This window comes from Strigops habroptila, chromosome 8, assembly GCF_004027225.2.
Source record: "Strigops habroptila isolate Jane chromosome 8, bStrHab1.2.pri, whole genome shotgun sequence".
Taxonomy (NCBI): domain Eukaryota; kingdom Metazoa; phylum Chordata; class Aves; order Psittaciformes; family Psittacidae; genus Strigops; species Strigops habroptila.
Genome location: NC_044284.2, coordinates 22,365,281 through 22,373,584, shown reverse-complemented (window position 1 = coordinate 22,373,584; position 8,304 = coordinate 22,365,281). Strand labels below are relative to the sequence as shown.

General features: G+C 34.6%; 1 long non-coding RNA gene across 1 annotated transcript in view; it reads left to right on the top strand.

The window, feature by feature from the left end:
• The first annotated feature begins 390 nt into the window (after positions 1-390).
• LOC115611558 overlaps positions 391-8,304 on the top strand; it is a 33,390-nt gene continuing 25,476 nt past the window's right edge. The window contains exons 1-2 of the long non-coding RNA XR_003992618.1: positions 391-462; positions 5,776-5,857. This is a non-coding gene — a long non-coding RNA (uncharacterized LOC115611558). The remainder of the gene's footprint in view (positions 463-5,775; positions 5,858-8,304) is intronic.

Genomic DNA, 8,304 nt, shown 5'->3' with positions numbered 1-8,304 from the left:
GCAGGCATACAGCCTGCCCATTACAAAGCACCAAATCGGCAATAATACAGAGGCAAAAAAAGGTGTGATGTAGCAAACAAGATGTCAGTTAAATGTTTACTCTAATGGCACACAAAACTGGACAGGTTTGATTAGAATACTTATGCTTATTTTCTTAAGAGGAGAATACTGAACAGCTGAGGGTTTAGCACAGAAGAAACCCAAAAAGCCAAAGGTGGAGAGCAAAACCAGAAAAGGTCATTTTTAACATCTTTGATTTCATTCTTTAAAGACCAATTACTTTCCTGTCCCCTGTGGGAGAAAAACATTCTTCTTCTTAATAGCAGAATCATTCTAAGACTTCTATGATTCATTTTATATTTAGCAGATTACAGTTTTGGAGTCATCAGTAGGAGAGAACCCAGCAAACTGACAGACCTGAAATCATGTCCTTTGATTGTAATTGACAGGAAAGCGTTTAAGGTAAAGAAAAAAAATATTTTATTCATCTTTGATTACACTGTGATGTGATTTGGTGACATAATACAGCTGTGAACTGAGGCAAGAAAGGCAATAATTCCTACTTGAGGCTTTGACATGATGTAGCCCTTTAGTCTTCTTCAAACCAATGCCTCTAGCTACAATAGTCCTCTTGATAGAGTCTAGACAAATAGATATACAGACTTAAATTTAAAAGGCAAAGAGGTTTAAAATAACATTTCTCTAGGCCATGTATTTTCGTATTAAATAAGATGATACACATTTTTCTTTATCAAAATTAAATTTAGGTAATCTGTTAAAATTATACATTGGAGAAAAACTATTCACTTCATAGGCTCTTATAAGTAATATGAAAAGAAACTATTTTTCACACCTACAAAACAATCGAATCAGAAGCACCTACTAGAAGTCAAAGGTGCATTTAGCTAATTCACATGAAGAAGCTTTATTTTAAGTACTATATATGTCTCATGGATATCTTAACTTTCTTTTTTCTTTGTGTTTCATTCTCAAAATATGACTTTAATATTCTTAACAATTTATAGTATCAGGATCTTCAAAAGGACTTAACAGCACCTGGTTTACAAAACCCTTGTAAGAGTTCAAACTTTCTGTAAGGAATAATATTAAAAAAATGTAAAAAGAAAGACAGTACAATAAAAATTGCATCACCAAATTTTAGCTGCCATAGGTATGTAATTTCAGATAGCCTCTCTGTGTGCTCCCAAGGGGTGAGTCTGGCTTACATCAGTTACCTAACTTGGGTTGACTAACTTGGAGGCTTAGACTGGATATCCAAAGTGATATATGAGAAGTCCCATGAACCCAGTTATTATGAAGTTTTTCAGAATGAAATTCCAGGAAGTTTAAAATGTCTTGCTCATTACTGAAATATTTCCTTACAACTAAAAGGTGTGGGTAATAATTAAGAGATCTGCATTTAATCATTACAAAATGTGTTGCTCAATTCCAAAAAGAAAGTGTATTTTCATGATCATGATCAATTCTTGCTAATGATTGGGTTCCCTCTAGCACACTGGGTTTTTAGACATCAGCAGTTAACCGATGGGAATAAAGAAAATGTTAGAAAATTCTGTCAGATCTTCAGGATGTGTATTACAGACATTTGAAACACAAGTGATTTGGTAGTCTTCACAAACACTTTCTGATGAAACTGCAAATTCAGTAGCTCCCACAGAATCTAATATTTTTTATTCATGCCACTTTACAATTGTTTTTTAAACAATTTATTTTTGTAAAATACTTTGCAAAAGCCTTTGTTGTCTAATTTGTGCTACTATATGTGGTTATGAAAGCTAACATAAAGCATATATTCAAAAGAATAGTGTTATTTCATAAGAAGAAAAAACAAAGTTCATCGTCAAAGTTAATCATCATCTTAATTTCTTTTTGAATCCGTAAAGAACTTTTCTGTATCCCTATTCTTTTCCTTTTTGTAGTTATATGCAGAAAAAGACACCAATGGCAGTTGCATAGAAGAGCTTCATCACGCAGTAGTACCAGCTGAGCTGTCTTCCCTAATCTCTTCCTTTTATAATCATCACTATGTCTAAACCACAGTGACCAGTTCCGTAAATAAAATAATTCAAACTCCCTGCCTTATCTAGATAAATTGCCAAAGATTTTAAAGTTAATTCAAATAGTGATGACGAATCTAAACAAGTTTCACTAACTCAGACATGATCCATCAAGAAGCAATTGGATACTGTTAGGAATTGTACCTAGACATTAATGGTTCCATGTCTGATGACCCAGTCAAACAAAATGCTGATATCTTTCCAGGTGTTCTCTTTGATGCAGAATGTTCAGAACTTCAGACATATGATGCTGTTAAGGCACCTAAAAAAAGAAAAAAAGAAAAAAGCAACACATCCAATTAGAATGCTTCAGGTGAGCTGGAAACAGCCATCATAATGACAAACATGTAATGATCCACCCAATTTAATCATAGTATTTAAGAATTACTAAAAGCAGGGTAATACCTGCATTGTGGAATGAACCCTTCAATGATCCCAGGTCTAGAAAAGGTAATTTAGTATAAAAGCTTGAACCCCTGCTAAGCTCTTCTGCATTCAAAGTTAGAATTACCCATCCACCAGAATGATTGTCTGTGGGGTACACTGCTTGAGTTTGTCCTAGTCTTGAATAATTGCCAGTGCACCATAGGAATAATATTCATGGCCTGCAAAGCATTAGGAGGACAGGCAACTCTTTATCTATCTAGTTATACAAATCAAATAAGAGTTTTTTTTCTTTTATCTGTTTGGTCACTGATATTACAGTTTAAAAATTCAGAACCAAATCCTTGTGAGAGTGGACTACAGGCTGAACACAAGTGTTACGACAATAGAAAAAATAATATCTACTAGTAGCATTTAATGACCAATACAGGCTTTTTATATTCACAGAGACCTGCATGCTAATATATCTTGCAATGCTACACTCTAGCTATTGTTATGAATAGGCTTGGAGATTCCAGTCAGCACTCATGACGGAAATTCCACTCAAAATGAGGTCTATCTTACTTCACTAATGCTATTGCAACATTTGGCAATTATATATAAAAGTAAGAAATACTGATTAAACTATATTAGCATAATTATCTCTTGCATTTTTCACAGTCCATTTTTTATTTTCTTTGCAGTACAAAATAAAGAAAAAACCCCCCTAAAAATAAATATCAGATGAAATTTATAAAGTTACAGTTAAAGAAACATTATCCCTAAAATTACCATTTGAATCATAAGCAATTTTGGGAGTAATTATAGTGCACACTCTACATTCAATGCATTCTGATATATGGATAATTACTCCTGGTAATATGCGTTAGTTAGATTTTATAACAACAATAACAATTTATTGCAAAATTAATTCCTTGGCACAATTTAACATTTATTGATGTGAAGTCAAAGTGAATTGATTTTATTGCAGACCACTTGTGATACGCTTTCCCTATGCTCCTGCCCTAATTGGTTATTATAGGTCATTTTGGTATTTAGTTTTAAAAATAAATTAATTTGGTACCAAGGTGCATTTAGTAAAATGGCAAGATATTTACAGCTCATGTGGTTTTATTTAAATAAAAAATGGTAAGGTAATGCAATCATCTTTGGTTATAGAGTGATGGATGAATTGAAAACATTTCTGAATCAGGTCAATGGTAGTGATGATTAGTGCATTGTTAATCAAGTTGCTGAGATTGCTATGAAAAGCTTTATCTCTTTCACTCAGACTGGTGAGAGGATCATGAATATTAAAGAGATTCAAATAGATCTGCACTCATGTAATATGGAGCACTACAAATGAAAAGGCTAAATGAACCCAAACTGTGACTTTATGCACTGATATATCTCTTAACTAAAGAGGAATGCCTAATCCATTTCTATACTTGTATTAGGCTACATACATTGGAAGCATACAAAGAGAAAGTATTTCATGTGCCATATTCATTTTATGGGCTAAGGACTTATTTACCACCCTACCAATGCGAATTAAAAATAGCTGTGGGAAAGGTTGGTGGGTTTTTTTTTTTTTTTTATGGAAACAATAGCTACTATAGACAAGATTTTATTTTCTACATCAGGAAAAATCCAAGATAGTGCACTTGAAACCAGCAGCCTTATCTCAATTACACTGCTCTTCTTTTATGCCGATTTACTCGAAATTTGGGGTTAGTCCAGTGTATAGTTTAATTATATGTCTGGAATGCACATTCACTTTAAATCTTAGAGAAGATATAACAAATAATATATGTAATCACAAATGGATGGTGAAAACGTGTGGACAGTGGAGGCCTGAAACCTGGAAACATTCAGGTACATGCTTAAGTGTGTGCTCTTGAGAAATGCCACGGAAGTTCAGGGGGATTAATCAGGGAGATAAGGCTAAGCAGATTCAGTTTTGCAGGTTCAAAGCCTTCACTAAAACTAGTTCTTCATAATAAAATATATTCTTCAAAATCAAATATAAAGAACAAAAATCCCAGATGAGCAAAACAGAAGGAACCAAAATCTAACTTCATGATTATGCCTAATTCACTGCTAATATGTTAGAAAGGAGTTAAAATGGTAGCTGTCTTGCCAGGGCAAGATACTGATTCTAGACTGAGTTCTTTTAAAGCTGGTTTAAATAAGTGTTAAGACTATTTAATTTTATATGTGTGTAGAGACTGTAGAGATACCTTTGCATTACAACAGTCTGTAGTGTAAATGCACCTCAATTTTTCTCAGTTGTGCTACTTTTCATGACTGCTGACTATGAGAGGTAAATTCTTATAAAAGTACTTTACAGAAAAGACATGTAACTAAGGGTCGGTGAAGTAATAGCAATACAGTCTTAGTTATCTTGGTAGCTGTCTCTGCTGTTTTGTCAATGCACTGTGGCCATTGGTTAGAACACTGTTTCTAGTAATACATAGTTTCAACTATTTACATAGATTTTACTAAACTTTTACTAATGCTAGCAGCAGAAATATTGAAACTTTAAAGGTTCTTGCAGCTAATCCTTGTTTTGCGCATGCACCATGAAGACTAACCTATTTTGGAGTGGATGAGTATATATAGACAAATTATACAGTGAGTGTGTGATTATATTCAAAATCATACAGTACTACACTAGTGGGGACTAATAAGCAGCATAATAAACCTATTACTTAGCCTTTGTATTTCACATTCAACCATGGTTTCCTTTGCATAGGGTGTAAGAAATAAAATATATGGCACAGGAAATATCAGATCACAGCTTCTGAATCTGAAAATTTACCTTTTATCTGAGAGAAAAAAAGCATGAAAAACTTCACTAGCCAAAGCTAGTCTTCTAATTTATGTAGACCACCCTGAGCACACTGCAAGACGAAGACCACCAAAGTCTCATGTTACACTTAAACTATAGTGAGACACAGTCCCTCATCTGTCCGTGCCTCACTCCTGTTTAGTCTCTTCCCAGCACAGAAGCATGCCATTAATGACCTCCCTACCTGCTGAAGCAGTTTTGCCACACTCCAACATTGTGCTGTGTGAACACATTCCAGACTCTAAAAGTAAACATATTGAAAAGCCCCACAGCTCTCTCATCACCTCCTTGACATAAGGATTTTTATATTTTATTCTGAGGGAAGACCATATTAAGGAGGGGGATTTTATACTTTGATCTGAAAAAGCTGGGATTCCTAGAAGAGTTCATGTCTTTGAGGACAGAGATACATCACTGTGGGTGAGTGGTGAGGAGAGAATTGTCTTCCATAGTCCTAACTCCATTTTTTATCTTTGAGTCTAGAAAGCTCAGTGGACTGGAGATCTCCTGGGATGTCATCTATGGTAGCTTGGCCTATTCTGATGGACGGCTATGAAGATGAGGAGTAAGACCCTTAATATAACCAGATATTCAGTGAAGAGGCAGGCAGACATCATGGTATCTTGCCTTATTAAGTAAGCTTCTGCATTTAAGCAGCTGGAACTCTTCAGGTAACCTCTTCATTGACAAAGCTGGTGTAACACCAGAGCCTTCAATAAATTTGCCCTTATGTTTACCATGGCTGGAGATAACCCAAAGCACATAAATTTTCTGTCCATAAATTGAATTCTAGATCTGCTAATATGCTTACCCCATCCAGTGGGGCCTCGTTCGTCTTCATTGCCTCCCTATCACCTAGCAGACTCCGCTATAATTGTGGCAAAGTTGTGTCACCATGCACCTGAACCCTGAAAAAACCAGATACTTAAAAATGAGTCAATAAAAAGATGAAAATAAAATGCAACAAGTTTTCTACACATAAGATGCTTTTCAGAGAGTGATACAAATTCATTACACAATGAAAAGCAGACACAAATGCAGCTTTAACACCTGGGCTCAAATATTTTCCATCCTTACTGGTGGCTGTTCGCTGGCTGTCAACTGACTAAAGTCAGTCAGTCCCTCTGTCTTGCATCATCTTTGTTAACAGGAAATCCAACAACAACAGTCCATGTAACTGGATGTGAGGAACTAGTGCTTAGTACCACTATATAGATAATAAAATATAAAAATATATATATAAAAAATAAAAATTTTGGCCTGATTTATCCTGGCTCTTATTCAACAATTTAAATCAAAGTGAGCTTTGCTAAAGTTGGCAGGATTAAAACAGTGTAAATGAACAGGTGGAATCACGTCCCAAGTCTAGAACATGCTAAATTGACATTTATGTGCTATTCTGCCTGAAGAACACTTCTGGCTCCTAAATGCTAAGGTATTTGAAGTCTTATTGCAAATCCACAGAGCAAGACATAGCTTGCATCTAATCAAAGAGTGGAAATAGTTACTGAATACAGAAGCAGCAATATGCAAGGGGAACAGGGAAGTAGGGAGCCTTTATGATAATTCCTCAAGGCAGCCATGACAATCTTGGGTGTTTCTGGTTAGAGCTGTGTTTTAGCGTATCATTATTTTAAATCAGCATATTTCATATATCTGACTAGGAAAAAGCTGAAAAACCCCTTTGTGTCCTCAGAGGATCCTTAAAAGATGAAGAACAAACCACTCATAAATCTAACCTGAGAAGAAGGATTATTAGTAGATGCAGGAAGTTGATATTGTGAGTCAAATTAAAGCCCTACAGACATTCCAGGATGGCTTTGAAATCACCACATTCATAGAAAAATGAAAGAGTAGCTAGAAAATGTTGATAGTGCTGGATCAGCTCTCTATCTATGCATTAATACATGCAACTGTTTGAAGTTTTAAAGAAAATATAAGTTCTGTAATTATACTTACTATACAGACCATTAATCTAAAGATGTCTGAAGGAAAGGTGTTTCCTTTGCCAACGATATTCCCTTCTTCTACCCATAAGGTAAAGGGCTTTAAAAAAAAGAAAGAAAAAAAAAAGTCTAAGTCCACCAGGAAGGTCATAGAATTAAACCCAAATTATTCTACCACTCTCAAAGCAATGCCAATGTTGCTAAACAAAACATTTCACAAGACGTTGCACAATTATAATTGTATTTTATAATCTGTCATTAAGCAAATTTGGACTAAAGGTATAAACTGGCATAAAATAACAAAACTCCATGGAAGGAATGGAACTTAACTGATTGATACTGAGAGCTGAAGTTGTATATTTACTTTTTCAAATTGCATATTGCTTGAATAAATCAGTTTCATTCAGGTTCTCCAGGACCAAGTTCTAGTCGCAGTGAAGAAGTCTGACTTTTTTATTTTTTCATGAAGAAACAAATGGCATAACTAAAGAAACAAACGGCATAACTAAGGAAATTAGTTATGTTTTCTAAAGAGGTTTCCCTACAAATATTCTACTCTTGAATTTCAGAGAGAGCACTTTCAGGAGAATCAGCCTAATGAAGGTGAAAGATTGGAGGTGCTACATGGCACTACCAAACTTCAATTTATGCTTTTTTAATGACATATTGCTACTCAAAAGACAAAAACCACACGTGAAAACCCTCAAATTCAGTGTCATGTGCTATTGGATCTTACTGAAAAGAGGTATCTGTCCAACACTGTAGCAAGACAAATGATTTTTAATAGTTCTTTGAGATGGAAATGCCAAAAAATTCTTGTAGATAATGTAGTTCTCATTCAGTGCTTAAAATAGACATTTAATAAGTTCAGGGCTTTATATAATCTAGGATTTGGCCAAGTCATTGTCCTCTGAGAAATCAACGACAGATTTATTCTAGTTCAATATAAATGCTTTTCTAGTTGCATCAAAAGGAAGAAATTTTTTTTAATTTGAAAGGAATTTTCAAAGAATAATCTTAAGTATGACACAATGTCCAAGGAAGCATGGCATTTTGTTGTCCAGTG